The sequence below is a fragment of the Myotis brandtii genome, unplaced genomic scaffold, assembly GCF_000412655.1.
Source record: "Myotis brandtii unplaced genomic scaffold, ASM41265v1 scaffold927, whole genome shotgun sequence".
Lineage (NCBI taxonomy): Eukaryota > Metazoa > Chordata > Mammalia > Chiroptera > Vespertilionidae > Myotis > Myotis brandtii.
Window position 1 is genome coordinate 354876 of NW_005371823.1, and position 17360 is coordinate 372235.

Below are 17360 nucleotides of genomic sequence, written 5' to 3' on the forward strand. Positions count from 1 at the left end.
GATGTTTCTAACTCTCTGTCCCTCTCCCTTCCTCTCTGTAAAAAATCAATAAAATATATTAAAAAAAAATCATTATATCTTTACGAGGGGCCCAGTGCATGAATTCGTGCACCTTGAAAGAAACTGGGCCGCAAGGCTACGGTGGGCACAGGGGCGGGTCTCGGCCTATTATCCGAGCCCCTACCCAGCCCCTCCCGTCACAGCCTCTGGTCCCCTGTCTGCCAGCAGCCCTGCTCCCATGCGCTGATGGCGCCGGCTCCACTCATGCCCGCTGATGGTCCCGAGCGATCGGGACCAATGCTGGGTGCCAGCAGTGGATGTGAGCGGCAGCTCTAGTGACAGCTGCGGGTGCAAGCGGGGCCGGCGACAGCAGCAGGTGTGAGCGGCAGCTGCCAACACTGATCGCCCCTCAGGAGCAGGGGGAGGTGGAGAAGCCTGCTGATGGCGCCAAGCGATCAGGGCCAGTGCTGGGCACCGGCAGCGAATGTGAGTGGGGCCAACACTGGCAGCAGGTGCGAACGTTGGGCAGGACCGCAGTCTATGGGAGCAAAGAATTTTCAGTAACCACCAGAGGCTCACCCCGATGACAGCGACCAGTGCCCCACCTTGGTCTGGCGCCCCCGCTCACCTGCTCCACCATTCCACTGCTGCCGACGCCTGCCATGGTCCGTGCACCCCCTGGTGGTCAGCACACATTATAGCAACCAATTGTTTGGTTGTTCGTTTGTTCTGCGGTTCGGTCTATTTGCATATTAGAGTTTTATATAGAGAGATAGATGTGGAATAAAAAGAGGGTGATTTTCTTACAAATGGACACACTATTAAATGATCATTCTCCTATAGTGTATTAGTATTTTTACAGTACTAACGAGGCAGAATTCCCCAGTCTTCATCAACTCTAAGATCACGCTTTATATTGGATTGCTTTCACAAAGTACCATTGAAATGTTTGTTTTAAAGAACAATTAAACTTTACTCTTTACATAGTTATTGGTGATTTAATCTGGTATAGTTTTGTTTTGATTCACACTTAATGAACCAATTAACAGCAAAACATCAATAGAAAAATGTTAGTACTCTTCTAACAAATTACTTTAAATATTCAAGTATTTTATGAAAGATGACTATATAGCATTGAAACAAAATAAATCTGTTAGGCTTTTAAGAATGTCCGCTAAGTATTGATTCAGGGCCATTTAATTGTTGTCTTAATCTAATTAACCACTCATTTGTGTCTTGGCCTCTACCCAGGAAGTTGGCCTGAGAGTGAATGGGTATGGGGTTTCTTTTTGGGGTGATGAAAATATTTTGGAATTTCTAGTGGTAATGGTCGTACAATTTTGTTATCATACTAAAAGCCACTGAATTATATACTTTATTTATTTATATATTTTTTATTTTTAAATATGTTTTTATTGATTTCAGAGGGAGAAAGAGATAGAAACATCAATGATGAGAGAGAATCATTGATTGGCTGCCTCCTGCACGCCCCCTACTGGGGATCAAGCCCACAATCCAGGCATGTGCCCTTGACCAGAATCGAACTTGGGACCCTTCAGTCCGCAGGCTGATGCTCTATCCACTGAGCCAAACCAGCTAGGGCTGAATTATATACTTTAAACGCCACTGAATTGTGTGTAAAAAAAAAAATTCATATACTGAATTTTATGGTATGTGAATGATATAGTGAAAAAAAATAGTTGAAATCTTAAAAAATCATTTCTGCTTTGTCAGAATCCATATGGTTAGATTAATGTGTGTAATAACTTCATTCTACAAATCTTCAAAATATGAAATAGCTAAAGTTTGCTTTAAAGTTTCAGGTGATAACTAGAAATTATGCTTTGGTACATTATCTAAACTATTTTCTGTAAATGTCATTAAATATAGATATAAGTTTGAAATTAATGATAGCTAAAGTGATTTTAATAATTGTCATGTGCTTGGTGTAATCTTCAGGAGAATAGCTAAAGTTTTAGATTAGTATTACACCATATATTTTCTTAAGCTTTTCTTGGACAAATGATATAATTTTGTAATTAGAACTAAATGAAAATAGCCTGGCTTGTTGTTGTTGTTATCTTTATTAGGTTAGTGGAACCTAATAATTCTTTGAAACTATGAGCTGATATGGGGGGACTCAGTATAAACTTTGTGTTTAAATGACATAAAAATTAGGGCTTTTCTTTTAAATGTTAATTCAGCTGTTAACTAAGGAACTATATTTGAAATCAAATACTTTAATTAAAAGATATTTATAAAATGTCCACAGCTTCCATGAGCTGCTTGTAACAGCTGGCACACCCACATTTGTCATATCACATGTGGTATGAGTTTCATGTCTGCTACTTTTATCTCTTGATCCATCGTTTCTTTAAAGAAAAAGGCCACAGCTGACCATATAGAAGAAAAAGCTTCCTCAAGGACAATCTAGTAATATTTATTAGCAGTGATCTGAGTAAATTGTAACATTGATAATTTATAAATACACATATACAACCACTGTAAGCCAAATGTTAAAGATAGCAAAGAAACATATTTGGTTCAACACTCAACAGTTAAGTTGTTAACAAGTGTTTAAATCTATATGAAGAAAGAACTTCAAAATTAAAGTTGAATCTATGGGACTTTTTTTTCTTCTTCAACTTAGACTAACTAATAAAAATTTATTTTCTCATTCTGATTATACAGCTCTCTAAACATCATATATCAATTAAGTTTTCCAAAACATTTATTAGAAAATTAAGAAGTTGGTTTTCTGTCCCAGTGACTGCTAACAGGTATGATTGGGGCTATGTCTAAAGTTCTCTATTTACTGCATGTCATTGTTTCTGGTAATGAGCTGGTAGAGGCAGTGAGACTGTATGTAATAAACATATTACTTGCTATATGCTTATTGATGTTAAGCACAAAGGTAGGTACAGTCGCTGCCCTCAAAGAGCTGTTCCCTTTTTTAAATTCAGATTCCCCTTTATTTATTTATTTTTAATATATTTTATTGATTTTTTACAGAGAGAAAGGGAGAGGGATAGAGAGTTAGGAACATCGATGAGAGAAACATCGACCAGCTGTTTTTGTCCTGAGTTCTTTGTATCCTTTCCTGTATATTATGACTTGTTTAACGGGAAGCTGCTTGGAAGTTATCCTTATAAGAACTTGATCCAGAAGAATTCTGATCACACCATTTCCAGATCATCTTAAATGTATCTCAGTTTTTAAAGTTTTATTGAGGTGTAATTGAAATACAAAAGCCGCACCTATTTAATGGACCTATTTGATGGGTTCAAACATATACAGAGGTGTATACCTGTGATACCATTATTATAATCAAAGTATTAATCTTGTATCATTTTGTGCGTGTTAAGAACACTTAACTATGAGATCTACCTTCTTATGAAAATTTTAAGAGCGCAATACAGCATTTTCCACAATAGTTAAGATAAGGGAACAACCCATATATTCATCAACAGACAAATGGATAAAAAAAAATGTGTTATGTACATATAATGTAATATTATTCAGCTTTAAAAAAGAAGAAAGTCCTACCATTTGTGACATTATTCCAAGTGAAATAAGTCAGTCTCAGAAGGACAAATACTACATGATCCCACTTAAATGAGGTATTTAAAGTTATAAACTTACAAAACAGAAAACAGAATGGTGGTTGCCAAGGCATGGGGGCAGGGGAAAATTGAGGGTTGCTCAGTGGGTATAAAGTTACAGTTATACAAAATGAATGTGCTCTGGAGATCTGCTGTATAACATGGTGCCTATAGTTAACATTAATGACTATCTTATTTAGCCATTAATGGCTTTGGAAGCTGAGGTGAATGCTCCATCAAAGAAACTAATATAATTCAAAGTTTTGCTAAAAAGGTTTATTTTTTTCACCTCCCTTTATTTATGATACTTTTTTTTTTTTGCTTGCTTTTTTCTGACATGCCATGTACAGCTGTTAGTGTAGGTAGCTAGTTATTAATAAAAGAAGGGGCGGGTAGAAGCGGACATTAAGCCTGATTATCTAGGGAGCTGAATCAGACATTAAATCTGATTAACTAGGAAGCTGTAGCATTTACAGACCCCCCCAAGGGATAGCCGCATCCTCCACCAAATGGATGCTAATCCCTAAGCAGGCAGGAAGAACAGAGAATTGGCTTTCCAATATCCTCAGGGGACAGCGACCTGTTAGCTGGGATTATGGCGTGTGTGTGTGTGTGTGTGTGTGTGTGTGTAAAACAGTAGGGGAAATTTCTTTGCTGAACACATGGGCGGTGAGAGCGAAGATGGCACAGAGGAAGGTAAGTACTTGTGCAGTAGAAACCAGATGTTAAGACAAAGTTAGGGCATGTGCATTAGGAGCAAAAATGGTGACATAAAGGGGAGGAGTCTAGCCTGGGAAAATTGGGGAAAGGATCAGATAGGATGAGGGCATGGGACCCTAAAAGATCCAAGAAAGGGATTGGTTAGGGGGAGGGCCCAGCATAAGCCCACAAAGAATTAAGAAGAAGATTGGTTAGTTTGAAAGAAAGCTTATCCTTTTCCAAACCCAAGGAGATGTAATCAAAACTTTAAAAAGGCTCATTTATTCGTGCTTCCCACCTCCCATCCCCACCCTCCCTCATAGCAGCTCTGTGGGCTGAAGTGCAGCACCTGGGAATAAATACTATGCTAGACTACTAGAGCCTATGCCATGATGGTGAACCTATGACACGCGAACTCATTTTTTTGGTTGATTTTTCTTTGTTAAATGGCATTTAAATATATAAAATAAATATCAAAAATACAAATCTTTGTTTTACTATGGTTGCAAATATCAAAAAACTTCTATATGTGACATGGCACCAGAGTTAAGTTAGGGTTTTTCAAAATGCTGACACACCGAGCTCAAAAGGTTCGCCATCACTGATAGTGATGTTTTTACAGTTCCATATCCTTACCTTCCTGGTGGGCACTTGTGCTTAATAGGCCTGGACTTCTTCCACAGCAGAGGTAGTTGAGCCACTTGGTTATGGATAAGACATTGGTCACCTGGGGACAGTCCATTGTTTCCATTCCAATAAACCTCGCCACTATTGCTCACATCCTCCTGTGTGTGAGTTCCTGAAATGCTTTTCTCTGACTCTGTGGAAGAATCCTATTTCACTGGCAGCACATCCTTGTTCGTATTTAATTTAGATTATAAATCTGCTATACTACACATGCCCTCAGTGCTTGTGATGCCGAGGGGCACCAGGGAAGGCCAAGGGAGGCCTTGATCTGATATTGATACTAGAGCCCAGGGTCTTGTCACCACATAAGAAAGGGTTCAAGAGCGAGATGGAAAACTTTAGGAAAGCACAATAGATTTATTAAAGTGAAAGTATCCACTTAAGAAGTGAGAGAGGGCGGCCTCAGAGAATGAGACTTCCCCGATGGGGACTGGGTGGAAGGTTTTTATTAAATGTAGGCAAGGAGGGGGAATAGGGTGCTCCTCGGCTTTTGACACTGGTAGGGTGACTGCTGACACAGCTTATCCTCATCCCTTCTCTCCAGATAGTGATTTCTTTTTTTTATTTTCCTAGAACTGTCATGGCAATTCTGGAAATGGAGTGGTCCTGGAACTGCAATGCAAATTGATTATAAAGATATTATAATGGCCCTGTTGATCACTTTTAGGTCAATATGGCAGTCTAATCTGGTTGAGATCAGTTTTTGTTTGTCTCAACTACAGGAAATTGGAGAAGGAGAAAGGAGGGGTATGCAGAGGGTAGGAGAACAGGTGGCTAGTAAAAGTTACATCTGCAATGTTCCAGCCAGGACAGAAAAGGGAGGAAGTATTCCCTCCCCTTTGTTCCCTATTCTAACTTTCCTGCCTCACTTATGTCCTTCATCATACTGAGTAATGGCTGCTTGGCAAATTCTAAGTATCCATTTTTCACTTTTTCTTTCATGAGTTGCTACAGCAGCATTCTTTCTAAATTGCTATTTTTGGCTCTTCATAAAAAGTCACATTTTAATTATAAATGATATGCAAAAGTAAAGCTGTAGATCTTCTTTGGACTTCTGATGCCATCATCTTTTATAAGAAAAAATGTATATATTATTTGAAATCAAAGACTTTAAATATACCTATCCCTCACCTTCTCCCTAAGATACCATTTTAGCTCAAGTATCACTGCCTGGGGGAATTGGCATTATACAGTGGTTATGCAATGCCTGCAGATTGTGTTCCTAATGCACAAGATAAAGCCATATGCCAAAAGCACTCCCTTTGTAGGGGTGTGGTTAGCCTACAATAAATGCATTCTGTGAACTCTCTCAAATGAAATTGCTGAACTTTCCATTCCAAAGTTGCTTAAATTCTTGGGAATTTGAGTTTTCCCTTTTTTTGTTTTAATTAATTAATTTTTTTATCTTTTTTTTCAATTACAGTTGATGTACAATATTAAATTAGTTTCAGGTTTACACCCCAGTGACTAGACATTATAAAATTTACTAAGTGATCATCTCAAAAAATCTCATACCCATCTGACACCATGCCTAGTTGTTAAAAATATTATTCCATAAGCTGTACTTTACACCCCCATAACTACTATAACTACTAATTTGTACTTCTAAATCCCTTCACCTTTTTCTTCCATTCCCCCATCCTTTTCCCATCTGGCAACCATCAAAATGTTCTCTGTATCTATGAATCTGTTTCCATTCCACTTGTTCATTTATTTATTGACATTTTATTGTTCATATTTTTAATCTTTTTTCTTCTTCTTTTTCTTAAAAGAAGACCCATTAACATTTCATGTAATACTGGTTTGATGTTGATGAACTTCTTTAGATATTTCTTATCTGGGAAGCTTTTTATCTGACCTTCACTTCTAAATGATAGCTTTGCTGGATAGAGTAATCTTGGTTGTAGGTCCTTGCTTTTCATCACTTTGACTATTTCTTGCCACTCCTTTCTGGCCTGCAAAGTTTCTGTTGAGAAATCAGCTGATAGTCATTTGGGCGCTCCCTTTAGGAAACTAACTGCTTTTCTCTTGCTGCTTTTAAGATTCTCTCTTTGTCTTTAAACTTTGGCATTTAATTATGATGTGTCTTGGTGTGGACCTCTTTGGGTTCCTCTTATTTGGGACTTTCTGCGCTTCCTGGATTTTTATATCTAGTTCTTTCATTGGGTAAGGGAAGTTTCTTTTCATTTTTTCAAATAAGTTTTCAATTTCTTGCTCCCTCCCATCTCCTCTGGAACCCCCATGATGTGAATGTTGGTACACTTGAAATTGTCCTGGAGGCTTCTTACATTATCTCCATATTTTTGGATTATTTTTTCTTTTTGCTGTTCTGATTGGGTGTTTTTGCTTCCTCATATCCCAAATCACTGATTTGATTCTCAGTGTCCTCTACTCTACCATTGATTCCCTGTAAATTATTCTTCATTTCAGTTAGTGAGTTCTTCATTTCTGACTGTTTTTTTTTTTTTTTTATGGTTCCTAAGTCCTTCTTCATGCTGTTGAAGTCCTCGCTAAGTTCCTTGAAGTTCTCAGTAAGTTCCTTGAGAATCCTTATGACCATTGTCTTGAACTCTGCATCTGGTAGTTTACTTCTATTTCATTTAGATTTTTTTTTTCCTGGAGATTTCTCCTGTTCTTTCATTTGTTACATGTTTCTCTGCCTCTGCATTTTGGCTGCTTCCCTGTGTTGGTTTCTATGTATTATGTAAAACTGCCATGTCTCCTGGAATTGGTAGAGTGGCCTTGTGTAGTAGGTGTCCTGTAGGGCCCAGTGGCCCAGCCTCCCTGGTCACCTGAGCTGGGCACTTCCAGGTATGTTCTTGTGTGGTCTGTGTGCACTGTCCTGTTGTAGTTGAGTCTTGATTGCTCTTGGTGTCACTGTGAAGGATTGATCCCCAGACCAATTGGCTGTGAGGACCAGTTGCAACTACAGCAAAAGAGCTGCTATGCAGGTGTTGACCCTATGGAACAGAACTTACTTCAGTGCAACTTTGGTGCTCACTGAGTGTGCCCCTGGAGTGTGTCACTCTTGGAGGTAGTTGGGTTGTAATCTAGCATGGCCTGAAGCTGTCTATTGGGTACACAAGTTCTGGGGCCTCCCAGAAGGTGCAAAGTTGGCCACTGCCTGTGCCCTGCCTGGGGCCACCTGACATGAGCTACTGAGCGATCTGCAGATGGCTGCTACTTGGAGGTGACCAGGAGATGCTAAGCTGTGAACCAAGGTGCTGCTAGGGCCAAGCCTGGGGCCATTTAGCGAGAGGTACAGAGTACGCTGAGGCCAGCTGCTGCTTGTTTGAGAGACTTCAAGAAAGTCCAAAGCATGAACCGAGAGAGGTGTATGAAAAAGCCACTGGAAATGGCTCATGCCCCAGTGTGGGGCAGGCAGGAGGCGGCCAATCAATGATTCTCTCTCATCATTGATGTTTCTATCTCTCTCTCTCTCCCTTCCTCTCAGAAATCAATAAAAATATATTTAAACTAGAGGCCCAATGCACGAAATTTGTGCAAGAGTAGGCCTTCCTTCTCCCAGATGCCGGTGCTGGCTTCCCTCTGGCAACCAGGACCTGGGCTTTCCTCCTAGCCCCAGCTTCATCTGGAAGGTCGTCTGGTCTAATTAGCACATTACACTTTTATTATTATAGACTAGAGGCCTGGTGCATGAAATTCGTGCACTTGGGGGGGGTGTTTGGAAGGGGGTTTGTCCCTCAGCCAAGTTTGCACCCTCTCCAATCTGGGACATCCTTCTCACAATCCAGGACTGCTGGTTTCCAACCACTTGCCTGCCTGCCTGCCTGCCTGATTGCCCCTAATCGCCTGCTGGCCCGTCACCCCTAACTGCCCTCCCCTGCCGGCCTTGTCGCCCCCAACTGCCCTCCCCTGCCAGCCATCTTGTGGCTGTGGGTGCCGCCATCTTTGAGGGCATGACAGTAAATTAGCATATCCTCTCTTTATTGGCTGTGGGCGCAACCATCTTTGAGGGTGGGGCAGTCAATTAGCATATTCCCTCTGTATTAGATAGGATGAACACTTCAGAGAATTGAGGCTCAGAGAGATTTTCAGGTGAACTGGATTTCATTTGTTTAGATTAGGAGAAATGAGTCTGACTTCAGCTTAATACCCCCAAATAATAATTAACTCTGGTTTGTGATGTCTTCTATATACTACACAACTTCTGCTTTGACACCACAGAGGAAGAGTATCTTGATAAAACTATGCCAATTTTGGCTTGGAAAGACAGATTTAGACAGTATTTTATATTAACTGAAATCCTTTTTATATTTCTGAAACTTGGTTGAGAAGCTGAGCTAAATCTGCAATGCTTAATAAGCTTAGCTCCTTCACTATAGCCTGCCCTGCCCATTTTTTTGTATACTTAAGATATTAAAGACTTCAATAAATATACAATAGCCAGTTGATTATAAACTTTGACTATATTTATGAAAACATTACAACACTTTGTTTGGAAGAGCACTCGGTACATGCATTCATTACCTTCTGAGAGGATTTGCTGAGTCACTTGATTCTGTTTGTGATCCTTCAGGACATTTAGAGAACTTAAACATTATTTCTATGAAGTACCTCAAAGCTATAATTGTGTTCCACAAGCACATTTTTTGACTCCTACATTCAAATCTTAATTTCCACTCATGAACTCTTCTAACATTTTATACCTATTTACCCAAGACAAGTCAGATTTGTGAGAATCAGGTAATCTCTCCCATTTATTTTTCTCCCAAGAGCTGTTAGTATTTGATTGCAGTTTTATATTAATAACCATGCTAGTTATTTTTAAATTTTTAATTTAATTTTAGTTTTTCTATCACCTTTTATCCCCTCTGTGCCCTTTTCCACCTCCACCCATCCCCCACACACACATTTTTCTAATCATTTGACCTGTTGATATTGTACATTTGTTATTGCAGATCAAAGATAATGCTAAAGAGCATACGTATTTCACCCTTTTTAGAAGCCCTTGCTATAATGGAAGGCCCTCAGAATAAAGAGTTTCTGGAAGTTATAATAGCTAACACTGACTGCTGTGTGCCAGGCAGTGTTCTGAGTGCTTCACATGTACTCATTCATGTTGTCCTCACAAAAACCATTTGGTACTATAATTGTCCTTATGAGGAAATGGGAGTACAGAGAATTTAACTGACTTGTCCAAGTGGCAAAGCAAGCAATCTGACTCTAGAGTCTGTGCTCCTAATCATTAAGCTATAGTCCGCTCCCAGAATAGTAACAGAAAGAAGGTGGGAAAGGGGTGGGGATGGGAGCAATCTAAGCAAAGTTTGGCCTTTGAAAATGGCATTTAATTAAACAGGTATTACTATCATTCTTGGCAGTTATGTGAATTTTGTACTTCTTCAAAGAAAATCTATTTTATTCTTCCAGGATATGTGGGTAATGTTTTTCCTTTTGCATTATACATATTAAATCTTACATGGATGTTTTGATTCGTTTCTATGAAATTTCTATTGTTCTTCATAGCAATCTCTTTTCTATAAGATCTAAAATATATCTTACATGTTTATACCTGTTCAAAAACAATTTTGATAATGTATCTTTGTTACTACAGCACCAAAGAGATCTTTCCCATAGTGCTGTGCCTTCCCAGCTATAGGTGGAGCAAGAAAAGAAAAAGTTCCATTTAAAATTAATATTTCTAAATATAGCAAGAAATCAAAGATGTTCCTTCTATTTTTCCTTAACTGTGGACATTTTAGAAGATATAAAAACCTCTTTTGCATCAAAATTGACAAGATCAGGTCTAATCTGTTGCTAAATTATAATCCACCAATACCCTAATGGAGGTAAGCAAAACTAAAAAATTGATGCTGAAATAACTCTAATTAGTCTGTGCCTTAAGTTAAAGCAAGGAAAAGAAACAATTATGCTGCTATTATATCTAAAGTAGTTTTTTAAATTATAGTTTAATCTGTGAAAGGTATTCATTATTTGTATATGCGAAAGTTCATTATTCAAATATAACCATAGGGCAGAAAATCTCTAGGAAGAGTAATATGCCCAGGTCAGTGTGACTCAGGTGGTTGAGCATCATCCCATGTACTGAGAGGTCACAGGTTCGATTCCCAGTCAGGGTACATGCCCAGGTTTTGGTTTGGATCCCCAGTAGGGAGTGTACAGGAGGCAGCCAATTGATGTTTTGGTTTGGATCCCCAGTAGGGGAGTGTACAGGAGGCAGCCAATTGATGTTTCTCATTGATGTTTCTCTCTCTCTCTCTCCTTCTCTCTTTCTCTCTCTCTCCCTGTAAAACCAATAAGAACATATAAAAATGTAACTAGGACACCCTATAGTAAGAGTCACAAAATGAAAATAAGACTTCTAATCTGAAGGTAAAGTTAAAGTGATATTGGATTCCTTTCTAATCTTAATTCCTTAAATGAGAAGGTTTGCATTCTGCCTACATCACCCTTACTCCCCATCATAATATCCTTAAAATGAACAGGAGGCTAATTTTCCTGGGAAGATATTAAAGACTTCAATAAATATACAATAGCCAGTTGATTATAAGCTTTGACTATCTGTATTGCCAGGGATACAGGTTTCATGAGTGAGAGTCAATTTCACAAAAGGCTGCCTCCTTTGGCCCTGGCTGGTTTCGCTCAGTGGATAGAATGTCAGCCTCTGGACCGAAGGGTCCTGGGTTCAATTCCAGTCAAGGGCACATGCCCGGGGTTGTGGGCTTGATCCCCTGTAGGGAGCATGTGGGAGGCAGCCAATCAGTGATTCTCTCTCATCATTGATGTTTCTATCTCTCCTCCCTTCCTCTCTGAAATCAATAAAAAATATATTAAAAAAGAAAAAAGACTGCCTCCTTTGATCCTGGGAAGCTTAAGGATGAAGAGTAAATGGTTATAATTTCTGCCTCTTTCCCCAAAAGTGAGTTTGGAGACTAAATTCTTAAGTTAAACCAACCTTTTCAAGCTTCAAATTCTTGTCCTCCCCTCTTTCCCTTGGACACTGTTTACTGGTGTTCTAGGTGTTAGAAATACAAAGATCAGTCAGACTTGGCTCTGCCCTCAAGCAGTTTCCAACTTCGGCAGAGTGTGTTAGGCTCAGTAGTGGAGGGAAATATAGGACTTCGTGGGGCTCACAGAGTAAGAACATCTAACCAGACTGTGGGAAAGGAGGCCATAAAGAAAAGACTCACAGAAGTAACCCAAGTTGAAGGCAGATGAGTAGGAGTTAGCTAGTTGAGGAATGGCAATCCAGGCAAAGTAATCAGTGTGTCTGAAGGCATTGTGGATGAAGCAAAAGGCACACTGTGGAAGTTGACAGTAATTTATATGAGGGGGCAGATAATTAAAGATTTTGTGAGCTTTGAGAATAATATTCCAAGTCCTTAAATTTGAGTCAATATTTAGTAATTCAAAGCAAGTAAGTTGCATGCAAATTTATGTATTAGACAACTTATTCTGTCAATACATACAACTTTTTCTGTGGAAAAAGACTTGCAGGAAGCTCAATGGAAAGAAAATGCTCTGTTAGAAGGCTCCAGGATGACCCAGGCCAGGAGGGGAGTCATCTTGAAATAAAGCAGAGGCAATGGAATAAAGAATAATATAAGAAGGAGATTAAAATGGACATAGTAGGAATAAGTGAAGTTGGTGCTTCAGTTGTCCATTGTCCTAAATTTTATTGACATACCAACAAGGTTACAGAATATAAGATCAATATAATGGTAGGAATAAGTGAAGTTGGTGCTTCAGTTGTCCGTTGTCCATTATCCTAAATTTTATTGGCATACCAACAAGGTTACAGAATATAAGATCAATATAATACAATAGCAATGAGAAAATTGAAAATGAAATTTAAAAAAACTTCCATTTACAATAGCACCAAAAAGAATAAAGTACTTAGAAATAAATTTAACAAAAAGTAGTTTTATACTCTGAAGGCTATAAAACATTGTTGAAAGAAATTAAAGAAAACCTAGATAAAGGGGAAAGTATCCCATGTTAATGGTTTGGAACACATTGTTAAGATAGAAGTACTTCTGAAATTGATCTACATAGTCAATGCAATCGCTATCAAAATCCCAGCTGCCTTGCAGAAATGGATAAGCTGACCCTAAAATTCATATGGAAATGCAAAGGTATTAGAAGAGTCAAAAAATCTTAAAAATGAAGAACAAAATTGGAGGACTCACACTTTGTGACTTCAAAATTTGCTATAAAGCTACAGTAATCTGGACAAGTAGTACTGGCTTATGAATAGATGTATAGATCAATGGAATGGAATTGAGGTTCTCAGGGGAAAAAACCCATAGATTTATAGCCCATTGATTTTCCACAAAAACAAATGGGAAGAGGATAATTTTTTTCAAGAAATGATCCTTATCCACATGCAAAAGAATGAATCTGAACTGCTCACATCATCCACAAAAATTAACTTAAAATGAACCAAAGACTTAAATATAAGAGCAAAAACTATAAAACTTAGGAGAAAACATAGGTATAATTGGATTAGTCAATATTTTGTTCCATATGACACCAAAGGCACAAACAACAAAAGAAAAAATCAGACAACTTCGACTTTATCAAAATAAAAAACTTTTGTGCTTCAAGGGCTACCATCAAAAAAGTGAAAAGACAACCCACTGAATGGGAGAAAATTTTTGTAAACCATATATCTGATAAGAAACATATCTAGAATACATTTTTAAAACTATTATAACTCAATAATTAAAAGTCCCAATTGAAAGATGGGCAAAGAATCTAGAATAGACAGTTCTCCAAAGAAGATATACAGGACAGATAAGCACATAAAAAGTTGCTGAACATCATTAGTCGTCAGAGAAATGCAAATCAAATTCACAATGAAATATCACTTCAAACTAACCATGATGAAAAAAGACAGATAATTACAAGTGTTGGCAATGATGTGGAGAAATTGGAACACTCATATACTACTGGTGGGAATAGAAAGTGGTGCAACCACTTTGGAACACAGTCTGATAGTTCTGCAACAGTGAAACAGTTACCATATGATCTTAAATTCTGCTCCTAGGTATCCAAGAGAAATGAAAACATATGTCCTTAAAAAACTTGTACATGAATGCCCATATAAGCATAATTCATAATGTTAGGGGCAGAAATAGCATATTGGGGACCAGATAGAATTGTAAGAAATATAAATCATGCTCTGTTAACCATGAGTGTTTTATCCTAATTAAAGAAGACACATTCTAACCTGGCTGGGAGCTCACCTGGAAATGCAGCCCATCCTCCCCATGAGAGCTGCCTATTATCATGGAAAGATTAACAACTTCGTTGCAGAAACTAGAATCACCAGCCCTTTGAAGACTCCCAGCCCTTTACATATCACTAAGCCCTTTGAAGATCCCTAGCCTGTATTACCTGTTAACTGTCCATTTGGCATACCCTTTTACCTACTTCCCCATGTAATCTTTGTCCTTCTACCCACTATAAGCAGCTGGCTTATGGAAAGAGGAGAGTAGATTTTTATGGATGACCTGCTGCTCTCCCATACTGCCGGTAGTATTGGAATAAATGCTCATATGTGATTCAACCCTGTCTCTGCTTAATTGGCTCAAGTAGTGACAGACAGCATGGACCCATTTTCTGGTTACAATAATAGCCCAAAAGTGCCTATGGATAATGTTTGTTTCAACCCTTCCAATTCATATGTTGAAATCATAACCCCTAGAGTGATGATATTAGGAGTTGGGGGCCTTTGGGAGGTGATTAGGTCATAAGGGTGGAGTCATGATGGATGTAATTAATGACTTAATAAAAGAGACCCTAGAGAACTCTCTTGCCCCTTCTGATACGTGAGGATATAGTAAGAAGACAGCCACCTCTGACCCGGAAAGTGGGCTGGCACCAGATACCAAATCTGCCAGGATCCGAAACTGTGAGATACAAATATTTGTTGTTTAAGCCACCTACCTATTCTATGGTATTTTTTTGTATTGGCCTGAATGGCCTAAGACAAAGGATAAACAACCCAAATGTCCACCAACTGATAAATGGATCAACAATGGTATCATAAATGCAGTGTATACATACAATGAGACATCATTTGATAATACAAAGGAATGAAGTATTGATATATGCTGCAACATGGATGAACCTTGAAAACATGTTAAATGAGTGAAGCCAGTCACAAATGACCACATTGTATGATCCCATTTATATGAAACGTCCAGAACAAGAATATCAATGGAGACAGAAAATCTATTATTGGTTGCCTGGGGGTGAGGTGAGAAGATTGGGAAGTGGCAGTTAAGGGGAATAAGAGAGATAACCTAAATTTGATTATGGTGATGGTCACATAACTCTACAGATATACTAAAAGCCGTTGAATTTTACACTTTAAGTGGATGAATAGCTCGATGAAGCTGTAAAAAAAACCAAAACGTAGTGAAGTAAAAAAAAAAAACCTAGTGAAGTAAAAAAAACAACTGTTTTATTACGCTCACAATTTTTGGAGTCAGGAATGTGGGCAGGGCACACAGCAGGAACAGTTCCTAGCTACTCCCCATGACTGGATCCTAAGCTGGAGTGACTTGACTGGCTAGAATTGTCTGGTATGGCTCAACTCAGGTCACAGGCATTGGTATGCTGGAACCAGCTTGTACCAACTTCTGGGAAAGCCAACTGTGCACAGCCCAACTCCACCATCAGTGGCATGACCTGGTAGCTGTAATTGGTCATGGTGGGAGTATTTACACCACACAAATTGGAAGATCAAGATTTCCCGATTGGAGTGTTAAAGCAAAGTACAAAGAAAAAAACCCACACTGATTTCAGAAGCCTCTCTAAAAAATGCCTGTAGTTGTTTTGTTCTTTGTTATTTTTCTTTGTTTTCAACTGAGATCTTAACAGAAGGAACAAGCTGTTAGCTGACAGGGGTGGGCAAACTTTTTGACTCGAGGGCCACAATGGGTTCTTAAACTGGACCGGAGGGCCGGAACAAAAGCATGGATGGAGTGTTTGTGTGAACTAATATAAATTCAAAGTAAACATCATTACATAAAAGGGTACAGTCTTTTTTTTTTTTTAGTTTTATTCATTTCAAACGGGCCGGATCCGGCCCGCGGGCCGTAGTTTGCCCACGGCTGTGTTAGCATGAAGGAGGTGTTAATAAGATGGCTGAAGTAAAATTAAGACTAGAACATCCTCATGCTAAAATCAGGCAGGCTTCTACCAGCCTTGTTTTCCATGTGACTATCACCATGTGACATGCTCTTTCAGAAAAATAAAGGATAGTAGCATAGGTTGGGAGTACCACAGACCACTGTGAAAAGCCCAGAAATCTGTAATTTACCCTTCAAGGACAGCAATTATAATTTCAAATATTTTAAATATCAAGTTATTTCAAAGGGAGGGGCACATGAAATCAGGACAATGAGTGTCCCTTTGACAACCCTTTTGTCCATGGTGAGGATGAAATCTTTTGGGTTGATCTTTTTAGAAGTTCCTACTACTTCACTGTTTCCCTCTGTCTCAACACAAAAGTTTGGGAGAATATGCACTGTGAATTCAATTTTCAAGTGTGTTTTGGCTAACAGATTGTTATGCATGTAAACACAGAGAGTTAAAGCCATATCTTCATTGAAAAAGACCCTGTAATCGGTGCCTGCTGTGTGCTGGCCTTTGTGGGCTCTGTAATAGGAAGCAGGTGCACACGTGGAAAAAGGAAGTGAAATAAGTGGCAGAAAGCATGTGGAGGGAGGAGTGTGGTTGTGTGTGCTGTTGTTTTGTTTTATTTTCCATGTTGGTGGGTGTAGTTGGATACTGTTTGATTGTTTCAGATTGAAGGAATCTGGGAAAGAAGTCCTTTGGACTCAAATAGCAACTTCAGATAGTACAGATCAGCGATTTCCATCCTCTTTCATCTCATGACTCACATAAACTAATTATACTAAAGTTCTGTGGCTTACCAAAAAATATATTTTTTGCCAATCTGGCAAAAAAAAAGGCATAATTTTGATTCAATCACACCAGATGGCTATTGTTGTGTTGGCTGTTGCATTTTATTATTTGAGAATCTAAGGGAAAAGAGGTCAGTGTCCCTGACTAAACAACCAGGTGTTGCATATTTGAAAAATCCTTGTGGGAGGCATGGGTAAATGGAGCAGACTGACAGATCTCAGAGGGCAGGAGGGTGAGGAAGATGGGAAGGGATCAACCAAAGAATATTTTAAAAAGGAATTCTTGCGGCATACCGGTTGAAAATTGCTAGTATAGATCAAATAGCAATTTTTTCCCAGACAGACACTTTATAAGATTACTGTGCCTAGAATTTCCTTGTCTTCTAATTGACATAGTTTTATTACTGATGTAGACCAAATTGCTGTGTTCTTCCTATTTTACAGTTGGTTG

General features: G+C 38.7%; 1 long non-coding RNA gene across 1 annotated transcript in view; it reads left to right on the forward strand.

Annotated features, from left to right (window-relative positions):
* Window positions 1-10811, forward strand: part of LOC106724680 — a 23560-nt gene extending 12749 nt beyond the window's left edge. The window contains exons 5-7 of the long non-coding RNA XR_001360519.1: window positions 2692-2780; window positions 3013-3090; window positions 10712-10811. This is a non-coding gene — a long non-coding RNA (uncharacterized LOC106724680). The remainder of the gene's footprint in view (window positions 1-2691; window positions 2781-3012; window positions 3091-10711) is intronic.
* The last annotated feature ends 6549 nt before the right edge of the window (window positions 10812-17360 follow it).